Source organism: Canis lupus, chromosome 14 (assembly GCF_011100685.1).
Source record: "Canis lupus familiaris isolate Mischka breed German Shepherd chromosome 14, alternate assembly UU_Cfam_GSD_1.0, whole genome shotgun sequence".
Taxonomy (NCBI): domain Eukaryota; kingdom Metazoa; phylum Chordata; class Mammalia; order Carnivora; family Canidae; genus Canis; species Canis lupus.
The window spans coordinates 32,073,113-32,084,837 of NC_049235.1; the positions used below are offsets into that span (position 1 = coordinate 32,073,113).

At 38.7% G+C, this 11,725-nt stretch overlaps 2 long non-coding RNA genes across 3 annotated transcripts in view; one reads left to right on the plus strand and one right to left on the minus strand.

The window, feature by feature from the left end:
* LOC119867207 overlaps positions 1–2,832 on the plus strand; it is a 182,952-nt gene extending 180,120 nt beyond the window's left edge. For both annotated transcript variants that reach the window (XR_005369499.1, XR_005369500.1), the window contains exon 5: positions 1,525–2,832. This is a non-coding gene — a long non-coding RNA (uncharacterized LOC119867207). The remainder of the gene's footprint in view (positions 1–1,524) is intronic.
* LOC111098780 lies at positions 1,773–9,558 on the minus strand. The gene is made up of 5 exons (XR_005369501.1): positions 9,418–9,558; positions 5,522–5,667; positions 4,479–4,627; positions 4,288–4,386; positions 1,773–2,435 (listed from the first exon to the last, which is right to left on the minus strand). It is a non-coding gene; the product is annotated as an uncharacterized LOC111098780 (long non-coding RNA).
* Positions 9,559–11,725: the final 2,167 nt, after the last annotated feature.

Genomic DNA, 11,725 nt, shown 5'->3' on the forward strand with positions numbered 1-11,725 from the left:
ATATCACCACTGATCTCATCAGAAAAGTTTTTAAAAATTGAGACACTCTTAAGTTCATGGCAGCAGATATCTATTTTCCCAAATTCAAATTATCGCTTGAAAACTCAAACTTTGTAATTGGTAATAAATACTGTCTGTTTTTTTATTCCTTGAAGTGACAAGATGATTTTCAAGGAAATATATGCCAAATGCCTGGATAGACAAAGTTTGTCAATCATTATTTCAAGTAAAAATGGTGTTTAGTTCAACTTGAAACTCAATCCACACAAGTGCTTTCCCTTGAGATGACATATTTTCATATGCATGAGAAGTATTTATGCATACTTCCTATTTTGTTACAAAGAATATTAAAAAGACATGTACTCAAGAGGGATGATTAAAGTGATTATTTGTAATGCTTCTTCAAGGACATTCTTAACTGAAACTGCCATTTTTTTTTTTTTTTTTTGGTTTTGTTTGTTGCAACTGCAAGTCTGTGAAGAATGTGATGATTCTTGGTACAGTTGGCCTCAGTGCCTTGATTCATGCTAGGATACCAGTGGTTTCACATGCCAGTACATTTCCACCATGAATGCAAATGCAAAACAATAAAAGAGACAGCACTCTAATATTATGAAAATAGTTTTGACTTCCCAGACTTCCTACAAGGGCCTCAGGACTCTCCAGGTGCCTACTACACTTTGAGTAGTATTGCACTAGAGTTCTCATAACTGTGGATAACATTCCCTAGAGGAAAGGAGGAAAGCTAATGCTCAAGGTAGACACTTTCCTTTCAGGTAAGTAACCAAATACTGGAGCTCTTACATTCCATTGGTGAGAGCTTAGTTCCATGGCCTTAGCTAGCTACAGGGTAGACAAAGAAAAAGTAGTCTCTAAGTAGGCAGTCATAGTATATGGAAGAGTAAAAGAACAGATTTGGGCATGTAACAGTCACTACACTTGCCCCATTAATCTATGAGCAGATCAAGTGAAAGGGTAGTCATGCTAGAGGGGCTGCAGTCAATTGAGGATAAATATTCTTCTGCTTCATGCCTGGCCACTGGGTATAACACTCATCAGTGGGCCCGTGGAGATCATGGAACAGGAGCAGAGGAGTGGCTACAACCACAATGCCAGTCCTGTGGCCAGGCAGACAGAGTGCCAGAAAAACTGTCCTCAAAAGGGCTCCCAAGAATACGAGTCAGGGGAGGATCACTGGAGAAATAGAGAAAAGGAAGCAGCAGTGAGATCAGCAGGACCCCCGAAGCAAAAACAGACAGATCATCTGTGGGCTTTGGTGAGCAGATTGTGGGCAAGCCAGCAACCCCTGCAACTAGGAAAAGCCCTGGCTTACAGCACTATCCCTAATTGTGCTGGGCCAGAAATTGGCTGCTCTGTGATTTTTATTGTGACCTCATTTTTGTCCCCAGGCTGGAGAGGTGGGAGAGTCTAGGTAGTTTTATGCTGTTTTTAGAGCTTTACTTGATAGAAATCTATTCCTATTTGAAAGCTGAGTCCAAATGTTTTATTTGTTCTTCTCAACAGCAATAAGAACAGCAGGGAAGAGCCGATTCTGCAGAAAATATGCCTTGCTACAGAAAACTGACATGAACTTAGTACACAAAGGTAAAGAAAATAGAGGTAAAGGTAGCTCTGGTCACTGAGAACAAAATCGTAATCCCAGCAAGCATACTGGAAGCCAAGACTAAACTGACCTGACAAAGCTTGATAAACGGGAAATATGGGGCCGAAAAAGCTTTTAACTGTTATGCCTCATCTGATATGCCGGCAAATGTACACAAAGACAGAAGGAAAGTACTGGAAGGCATTCATTTTGAGATCAGATCCAGGTCAACCAAGAGATCATAGGTCCTTGAACTTCACTCCATCAGCAGCAAAACAGTCTATCGATACCTGGTAGAAGAGGTTTATGACAACACTGTTGTCCAACACAGTTGTCCATTGACTACCACCCTCAATGCTTCTATTTTTTGTCCCATACTGGCAATTTCTGCCCTACAAAAGAAAGCAGTTTTAAACACTTTATTTTGGCATATGAGCTCAAGTTACAGGACATAGAATGAAAAAAAAAACAAAAAGAATAGAAATGAAAGATATATCAGAACCAAGCAGACAAGAAGGAAAATATTTGCCAACTTCAAGGGTTTATGCATTCCCTGTGACTGGACATGAATTTTGAGTCCAAGACTTTTGGCAGGCTGTGCAAAAAGACAAACATGATTATTCACATAGCTCTCATTGTTGGAAAAGAGGAAGCAAAATTGTTGTTGGCTCTAAATTCTCAAATTTCTCCTGTGAGTCCTTTAGTGAGAGTCACTGAATTACAAAATGGACCTTCTCGTCAGTACCAGTTCTGTGGTCGATGCAGATCGATGCTCACTTAAACATAAGCCCTTGACTTCTGTTACTGACATTTGTGCAGATTTTCCAAGAACCTATAAAAGCATAACAAATTTCACATAAAATGAACTATATGTAGCTTTTAAATTCTTCCAGTTGACCTAAAGGAAGTCTAACCTGGGAATACCCGGCAATGCTGGAAGGACCCAGCTACTTCAGTCAGGAAATGCTACCTCAGAATGAATCAAAAGGTCCAATGACATCACTAGGGTTCTGAGCACCACCACCAGCCTCTGTGACAGATACTTGACTTTTCATGGTAGGCTTTGCCATAAAGTTCTGACTCTGCCAGCAGTAACAGTGCTATTTGGAGCATGTTGCTTAACCTCTTGGTACTGCAATGCCCTCATTTTTAAATGAGTCATAAGGTAACTATCATTTTTTGAGGCCCTCCTCTGTGCCATCCACTATTTAATATCTGTTTTCCCAGTCAGATTAGAAATCCCATGAGGGCAAAGAGAGTATTTCTCTTGCTCACTATTGAATTTCCATTGTCTAACACAGGTCTGGCACATAGTAGAGGCTTAATAAAAATAAAAATAAAAATAAAAAAAAGCTTTTAACTGACCAAATTCCCAATGTCCTAACAACCTGCAAAGCAAGCATAATTCCTATTTTATAATTGAAGAACATGAGGCTCAGAAAGTTTAAGTGACCTTCAAAAAGTCACAGAGCTGGTTAAACAGTAGCCTGTCCAGCCCCAGAGCCCGGTTTAGTCCCACAAGGCTGCAGCAGCGCAAACAGACCAGAGCACGTTCCAAGGCTAGTCCGGATCTATAATGCAATGGTTCCTCACAACTAGTGGGTGGCCAGTACCCATTAGCACAGGGGTGCCTGTTGCTGAAAGAACTCTTGCTAAATGAAATTCCTCAACAATTTTCACTACATCAAACCCTGTGGGCATGGGGAGGGATAAAAAGAGGCTTTACTCCTCTATCCATGCCATGAGCTTTCTTGTTCCCCCACCAGCCCTCTCTCCTACCAGCCACCAGACACTTGCATGCAGCCCAAACAGAGAAACTGGGCTGTCTGCCGTGGCCTCTGCTATTCTCCACAGGCTCAAGGCACTAGATCCAATACTGAACAGAGGTAGAAAAAGAAAGAACATTGGAGGAAGAAAGAGCAGTAAATACAGAGGCAAAGGCAGCAGAGGGATGGGAGGCAGATACAGAGAGAGAAATGAGGTAGGAAACATCAGACCATGCCAGCATCAAGACTCTTCTGGTAATAATAATCGTAATAATAATGATAACAACAAGAATATTTATTGAATATTTACTACATACTAGTACTTTGCTAGATGCTACTTTGCATGTGTTATTGTTCATTTACTCACTCACAAATATTTGAGAGACAAAAGCCCTGCCCTCCTGACGCTGACAGTATGATAAGTTCGTAAAATATTTAGTTGGTTAGAAGGCAAGTGGCATATTGGCAAATTGAATTTAAATAAAATATTAAATAGATAAATAATAAAAAAAGAAAACAGAAAGCAAATGGCAAGGATGAAAATGAAGCAAGGGAGAAGAGTGGTGCTTGTCGGGTGGGAGGAAAGCGAAGTTGCTTTAGCTCAGTGTCCAGAAAAGGCTTGTTGAGAAGGGAACATTCAAGAAAAACTTCAAAGAGAACAGCATCCACTTTGCTCACTCTCGGGCATTTCTGGAACATTTTGAGTTCCCCCAAAATATTTATTTTGTTTTTTGAGCCAGGCATGTCTTTTCTCACTTATTTTCTGTTCTCTTCTCTTACCATATCTCGTCTATCATTTCTAGGCATTTGAGGCAGACAGGATTATCAAAGTGTGAGCCGCCAGCATCATTTTGGCGGTGGTCTTCTCTGTACCAAATATAAAAGGATGAAAGGCTTATCCAAGAAGAGCAAACCTACCTGAAATTTGAAAATCCTGTCCTGAAAAGGAAAGACCAGCGGGTGGTAGTATTCTTCTAGATTTCATCCTGCTGATGTTAAACAACTTAATACAGGGAGCTTCAGGACATGACAGGAAAAACAGAAGATACTGCATCAGAAAGTTAACCCTATTTCATTATGTCATTAAAAGATCATTTGAATCACCTTACTTGCACCTGGAATCCTGTTCAAATGGTTGGAAGGCCTTGCATAAAATTGTGGGCTGGTATCACATTAGCATAGTTTTGCCCCTTCTGCAAAAAAAATCACAGACACTGCAGCCTGTCCTCACCAACAGGAACAGTTTGCACAGGGAAATCTGTGAGGACAGAGTGGGAAAGAAAGTTGAAACTGATTGACTTATGCTTCAGTTGATTTTATTACCAAGTTCACTACTCAGGAAGCTGAGGAGAGCCAGTTGGACAGACAAGGCTAGAGACCCTTGAAAACAGTAGGAATACATGGTAGGCTCACACCAAAAGCCAGAGCCTAAGACAAACAGAAAAGAAAAATCAATTTACATATGTAAATATAAATATTCTACCATAAATTTATATGTGTATATAAGCACATTCATTCAGGCACAAGTAAGCCCTAAAACAAAATCCTTCTCTTTCAAGGGCATTCGAACTCATAAGTAAAAGAGTTGATAGAGCAATAACTGGAAAACTCAGCAAGGAAGTACTGCAAGAGGAAGCTTTTCATTGCCTTCCCACTGGCCGATATTGTCAGAAGTGAGCCCACACAACTGTACTATTTTATTCAAGGACAGAAGGGGTGAAGCTGGCTCAGACCAGCTCTCGAGAGCTGATTGTACACATCTCTTCCCAACCCCACATTCAGTGGTGTCAGGGTGGTAGCTTCACATAGGCCATGAGGAGAGTATTTACACTATGGAAATCATCAAATGCTACCAATCCGTGTCAGGGCATTGGCTTTTTTTTTCCATGGAGAGCCTATTATTAAGCCTTCACCAGCACAGCACTATAGGAGGGAGAGGCTTTCTGGCTAAACTAGCTGATCTATGTTACCACTCAGAGGCAAGAAGGAGAGAAGTCATTTCTTCATGCATGAAAATATGCAAAAAGTATAAAATAAATATGTTGATGATAAAGGTGTTCTATGGAATGGAATGCCAAAATATTTTAAGGAAAGAGCAAGAGCATCCCATTCTGGTAAAGGAGATTCCAAAAATCTTTTAAACCAGGATTACCTTGATTTCGTTAAACAGAATGAGGATCAAGCAAGCCAGCTCTAGCAGCCTCCCAAAACAAATGGCTGGCTTAATTCTAAGACTTGCGTCATGAAGTCAAGGTCAATTTTTCAGTTTAAACTCAGTTTTAAAGTACGCTTTAATTCCTGAAGGTAGGACAAGTGGAAAAAAAAATATATGGGAAATCAGGTTAACCCAACAGTTTAGCCATATACATATCACTGCCTAGATCGCCAATAAAACCCACAAACATTGCCTAATTAGCCTAACTATTCTCTCTAATCAAAGATCAAAGCTTTTATCAAGACTGAAAGACTTAAACTGAACAAGGTGGAGCAACAGGACAAAAAAACCACAAGAAAACAAATGTCTGTTATCAAGTCTCCATGTTCCCAGCTTCGAAATTTGCCAGCTGGCAGAATTTTTGTAAGTCCTGCATATATATTAAACCTGACATCATTCACTCCAGAAATTGTAAACTTTCTAATCAGTAACTTGGAGCAGGAGGAGACATTTTGTTTATTTGCCTCCTTTATGCAGAACCTAAGAGGCCTTGCCTGCGGTCTCCCAGGCTCCTTCAACAAAATTTCTCTCCTGAACTCCTGTAACCAGGATAGTAACAAACTGACACCAAGTAGGGAAAAGTGATAGTTCTTCACTGAGGTAGAGATCTCATTGGTGATATCTGCATCGGTCTCTTCTATAGGCGTGAATTTCCTTGAGTTGTAGTCAACATGCATTATTACAATACAGAGTGATGGTTAAAAAGAAAGTTTCTGGAGACAGCCAGATCTAGTTTTTTTCTGCTCTGCTACTTGCTGGCATGGTGACTTTGGACCAGGTAGTTAGAGGAGGTATTTTTCCCCATTGTATTAATGGGGATAATAATACCTAACCTTCATAGTCGCAGTTAAAATGAAATGAGAGACTGTATGTTAAGTGATTAATTCAGGGTGTGGCCCAGAACAAACCCTCCATAAATGTCAGTTACTATAACTCTCTTACTGCATCTCCTCTTAATCATATCACCAGATTAACCCACACATGGATACTGAGCACTTAGAGCTACTACACCCACCTCTGCTACCCGGGCACACTTCTCCTAACCTGTCTTGTCACTTGTTTATGTTCTCAGAACTGTAAATTCTAATCACACTGGTTATTTTAATCAAGTATGATCAATTAAATTTTATGTAAACCCATGAAATATGAGTGGGAAAAGACAGTTGTGTAATAGTGCTATGAAAACTAAAATGCGGGCAGCCCAGGTGCAGCCCGGGTGGCTCAGTGGTTTAGCACCACCTTCAGCCCAGGGCCTGATCCTGGAGACCCAAGGATCAAGTCCCACATTGGGCTTCCAGAATGGAGCCTGCTTCTCCCTCTGCCTGTGTCTCTACCTCTGTGTGTGTATGTGTGTGTATGTGTGTGTGTGTGTGTGTGTGTCTCATGAATAAATAAAATCTTTAAAAAAAACTAAAATGGTAGCTTTCAAAATACTCAAAAGTGCATGCTACTAGAAAAAGTACTGCTAATATATAAGGTATGGATGAGTTGACTAGGAGTATTGGGGAATTTTTTTTTAATGCTTCAAAGACATATCCATAAGGTTGCTTCAAAAGTATCCCCAATTATCCACCCACATAAAAATAAGTAACTAGAAATATACAATAGGGAAAAAGTCTCCTCAACAAATAGTATTGAGAAAACTAGACAGCTACATGCAAAAGAATGAAACTGGACCCCTTTCTTTCACCACACAAAAAAATAAACTCAAAATGGATGAAAGACCTAAATGTGAGACCTGAAACTATAAAAATCCTAAGAGACTGGCATCTTCGACATCAGCCATAGCAACTTTTTTTTCAATGACTCCTGAGGTAAGGGAAATCAAAAATAAACTATTGGAATTACATCAAAATAAAGTTTCTGCACAGCAAAGGAAACATAAACAAAACTAAAAGGCAACTTTCAGAATGGGAGAATTTACTACAAGTGACATATCTGATAAAAGGTTAGTACCCAAAATACACAAAGAACTGATACAATTCAATACCCTCCCCAAAACTCCAAATAATCCAATTTAAAAATGGGCAGAAGACATGAATAGGCATTTCTCCAAAGAAGACCTCCAAATGGCCAACAGATACATGAAAAGATGCTCAACATCACTCATTATTAGGGAAATGCAAATCAAAACCACAATGAGATATCACTTCACGCCTGTCAGAATGGCTAAAATCAACAACACAAGAAACAACAAGTATGGGCAAGGATGTGGAGAAAAAGGAACCTTTTTGCGCTGCTGGTGGGAATGTAAACTGATGTAGCCACTCTGGAAAACAGTATGGAGGTTCCTAAAAAAAAAATTGAAAATAGAACTACCCTGTGACCCAGTAGTTGCACTACTGGATATTTACTAAAAAAAAAATGCAAAAATACTGGGATGCCTGATTAGCTTAGTTGATTAATTTTTTGCTTTCTGCTTAGGTCATGATCTCAGGGTTCTAGGAACCAGGCCTGTATTGGGCTTCCTGCTGAGTGGGGAGTCTGCTTGTCCCTTTCCCTCTACCTTCCCCCCCTGCTCATTCTCTCTCTCTCTCTTTCTCAATCTCTCTCTCTCTCTCTCTCATAAATAAAATCTTTTAAAAATAATAAAATAAGTTTATAAAAATATAATAACAGTAATTCAAAGGGATACTTGTACCCCTATGTTTATTGTAGCCAAAAGCCAGTCCAGGTGCCGATCAATAGATGAATAGATAAAGAAGATATAGTATAAACAATGGAATATTATTCAGCCATAAAAAGAATGAAATCTTGCCATTTGCAATGACATGTATGGAGCTAGAAAGTATAATGCTAAGTAAAATAAGTCACTCAGAGAAAAACAATGATCTCACTCATATATGGAATTTAAGAAACAAAACAAATGAGCAAAGGAAAAAATAGGAAGAGAGGGAGAGAGAGAGAGAGAGGGAGAGGCAAACCAAGACCCACACTCTTAACTCTAGAAAATAAACTAATAATTACCAGAGGGGAGGTGGGAGAGGGGGCAGATTAAATAGGTGATGAGGATTAAGGAGTATATTTATTATGATAAAAAGATAATAAGATAAAATAAGTATCACTAAATTATCCCTCCACTTATAAATGAATAACTAGAAATAGTAGAGGATACACTGAATGTGTGTATGTGTGCATACACAGGTTGAATAAATTAATAAGGTGGAAGAATTTGATCAAGGTTTAGGGGAGAGAAACTAATGAGCAAATGGAGGAGACATGGTATAACTCTCTTCCATGCTCTAGTTCAAGGTCTTTAGGCAAGCCATAGCCTAAAACAGGGATAAAAAAAAAAAAAAAAAAAACAAGCTTAAAAGGCATGGATTTAAATCAGACTCTTTTAGGGATCTTTCTAATTCAATTACTCTTGGTAGCATAGATTTTCAGAAAAAGTAATGATGGGTGCAAAAAAAAAAAAAGAGAAGCTTGGTGTCCTATGCAGATAAACTACTGATCAGAGAACAGATATTCACAATAAGCTCCTTGATTTGCTGATATGAGTGCAACAAACACCCAGAGGATGCTGGTCCCTGAGCGGGAATGAATAGGACAAGGCCAGAGCTCTGACTTAAACCCTTAAACCTGCTATGGGGTCACAACATGGCCACGCTGCCTCACCTGTCTTGCACTTCCCATGCCATTATGGTGAATTTAAGCAGCTCAAAACTATCTAGACTTTTTATTCTGATCTAATTTACATGTTCAGCAAAAGCATTTATAATCTCATCATGAGCCAACAAATCCCAGATATGGTAGCAAAACTTGGTAGATTTCTTCTCTGTGCAATCAAAAATTAAAGTTAAAAATTTGTGAAAATCGCCCTAAGAGCCCACCTTTTTCTGTCTTTACATCAGTAGAATTAACAGAAAGGAGAGAGGATTTTTCCAATGTTAGGTTACTGCCATTTGGTAGAGATTATCGTCTGGGCCCATTAGCCAAAGCCTCAAGGCACTGGGCAACCTGCCAAAAGAATGAGATGCAATGCATTAAGATCAATTTGTTAATTTTTAATGAGGCTTCAAAATGCCCTAGTAAATTACTTAATCATTTTAAGCATGTATTGTTGCTTCTTCACTATTCCTACCTCCTGTGCATGGAAAAGCTAACTTACTTTTAATCATTTCCATTCTTCCTTTCATCCCCTTGAAGGGTACAATAATTCCCTGCTATTACCATCACTAACCAAAGCAGCCCATAAAACTGAAGATCAAATATACTGAAAGAGCATTAAATAGCATGGCAGGATTTTCAAAGCAACTGGATTCTTTGAGTCTGTTTACAAAAAAAAAAAAAAAAAGTTAATTCACAGTTTTAACATAGGGAGTTAATACATGTCTTCCTCTTTGGAAGTAATGCTTTAAATTGTACAGAATGTTGCACACTATAATAGTTCAAATGAGTTAGATTATATTACAAAACTTTAATTAATTTTTTTCATAATCAACTAAATCTTAGAGTGAAGTTAAACATTTAACAAAATGAGGGGGAAAGAGTTTTAAAGTAGCCTGCTGAAAAAGTGCTCTTAATCCATGAGGATACCAGTCCTTGGGTGATTTGTTCACTGGGTTGGCCCCATGGCTTTGCCCAGGGCTAGCCAGGCACATAAGAGGTGCTCGATGGATAAAAATTTTTTAATAAATGCTTTAAAGGAGATTTATTCTTTCCTAACAGTTGAAAAGATACTCAGGAAGTATAATGGAGGTAGAACACAGAACAGCACAGTTGAAGGCGATACCAAACCCACAACTACTAGAGATGAAACTACTAGGCATAAAACCACAGGTCTCCTGGAATAAAGGCAAGGCTTACAGATCTGATGAGAGCAGACATGACCTACAGAATAAGAGTCAGACTTGTTCTTGTTCATAGCAGCACCATCTTTCCAAGCAGAGAAATATGCATTCCTAGTAAAGAAAGGTCTGTAACTTAAAAGTGAGATGTAGTATTTTCATTAGCTATTGAATACTAAATATTGGAGAACAGAATCTCTTTCTAAAATTCAAAAAAAAAAAAAAAAGGAAGGGGAAAAAACCCTAAAACTAAACCTATTTCCATGGTAGTAAACTAAAGATTTATAAAAGCATTTTCACCAAAAAAAGTCATTTTAGGAAGCAACGTGGGGTTTATGACAATAGTCCTCAAAATCCTCCCTGCTAGGATGTGAGCTCATAAAGGCAGACACAGCACCTATCCATTTGCTTGTTTTCTTAGCACCTAGAGTGACAGAATAAGCAGTGGAATTAAATCAGTAGAAGTGGATTCAAATCACAGCACTACCTCTTTCCAAATATACAATGAATGTCTGAGCCTCAGTTTCCTCTCAATAAAAATAAAACAATCCTTCCTTCATGGGGTGTTGTGATGACTCAGGCCCAGGAACCTGCAGTTCATACAAGCAGGTGAAATGATTCTCACCCAGATTGTCTACATAGATACTATGTAGACAGAAACACTGCCTTTATCCCAAACTTCTTGTCCAAATGAGTAAAATGAGCCCCAGGTAGGATGAAATGACTTACTGAAAGACCTTCAATTACTTTGAGGAAGGCTTGGGAGTGGGGGTAGGGTTTACAGAGAGCAGAAGGACGAGTGCCAATGGCAGGCAAACAGAAGCATTCTTTTTGTTTCCTATAGATACTGTAGTCAGATTTTCATAGAATCAACATACCACTGCACTTACTAATCTATACATATGATTATTTTTAAGTAAATTTTAGCACTGGAATTGCTAGATCACAGAATATTCATTTTTTAAGGCTTTTTGATGCATGTTTACCAAAATTTTATTCTACAAGACTTATACCAATTTATTCTCCCACCAGCACAGTAAGAGAGATGGGGGGGTTCACTTCCACATTCTATCAAACAATGGCCTAGGACATAATAGAGTGCTATCTGGAACTCCACCTAGACCTTCAGGGTTCTGCAGTTTTGGAATGTTTTTTTTAGACACAGCACTTTGCATTTGCAATTGCATCTGGAGCTAACCATATATTTTTTTGTCAGTTGGTCATATCTTTAATCCTTGCCTTTGATTTGGGCTGAAACTAGATTACTTCATAAAAATTGTGGTTTCATATAAGATGAAACCACCAAATCTTGTTTCCATGAGGAGCAAATTAAAAATGTTGATGTGGATGA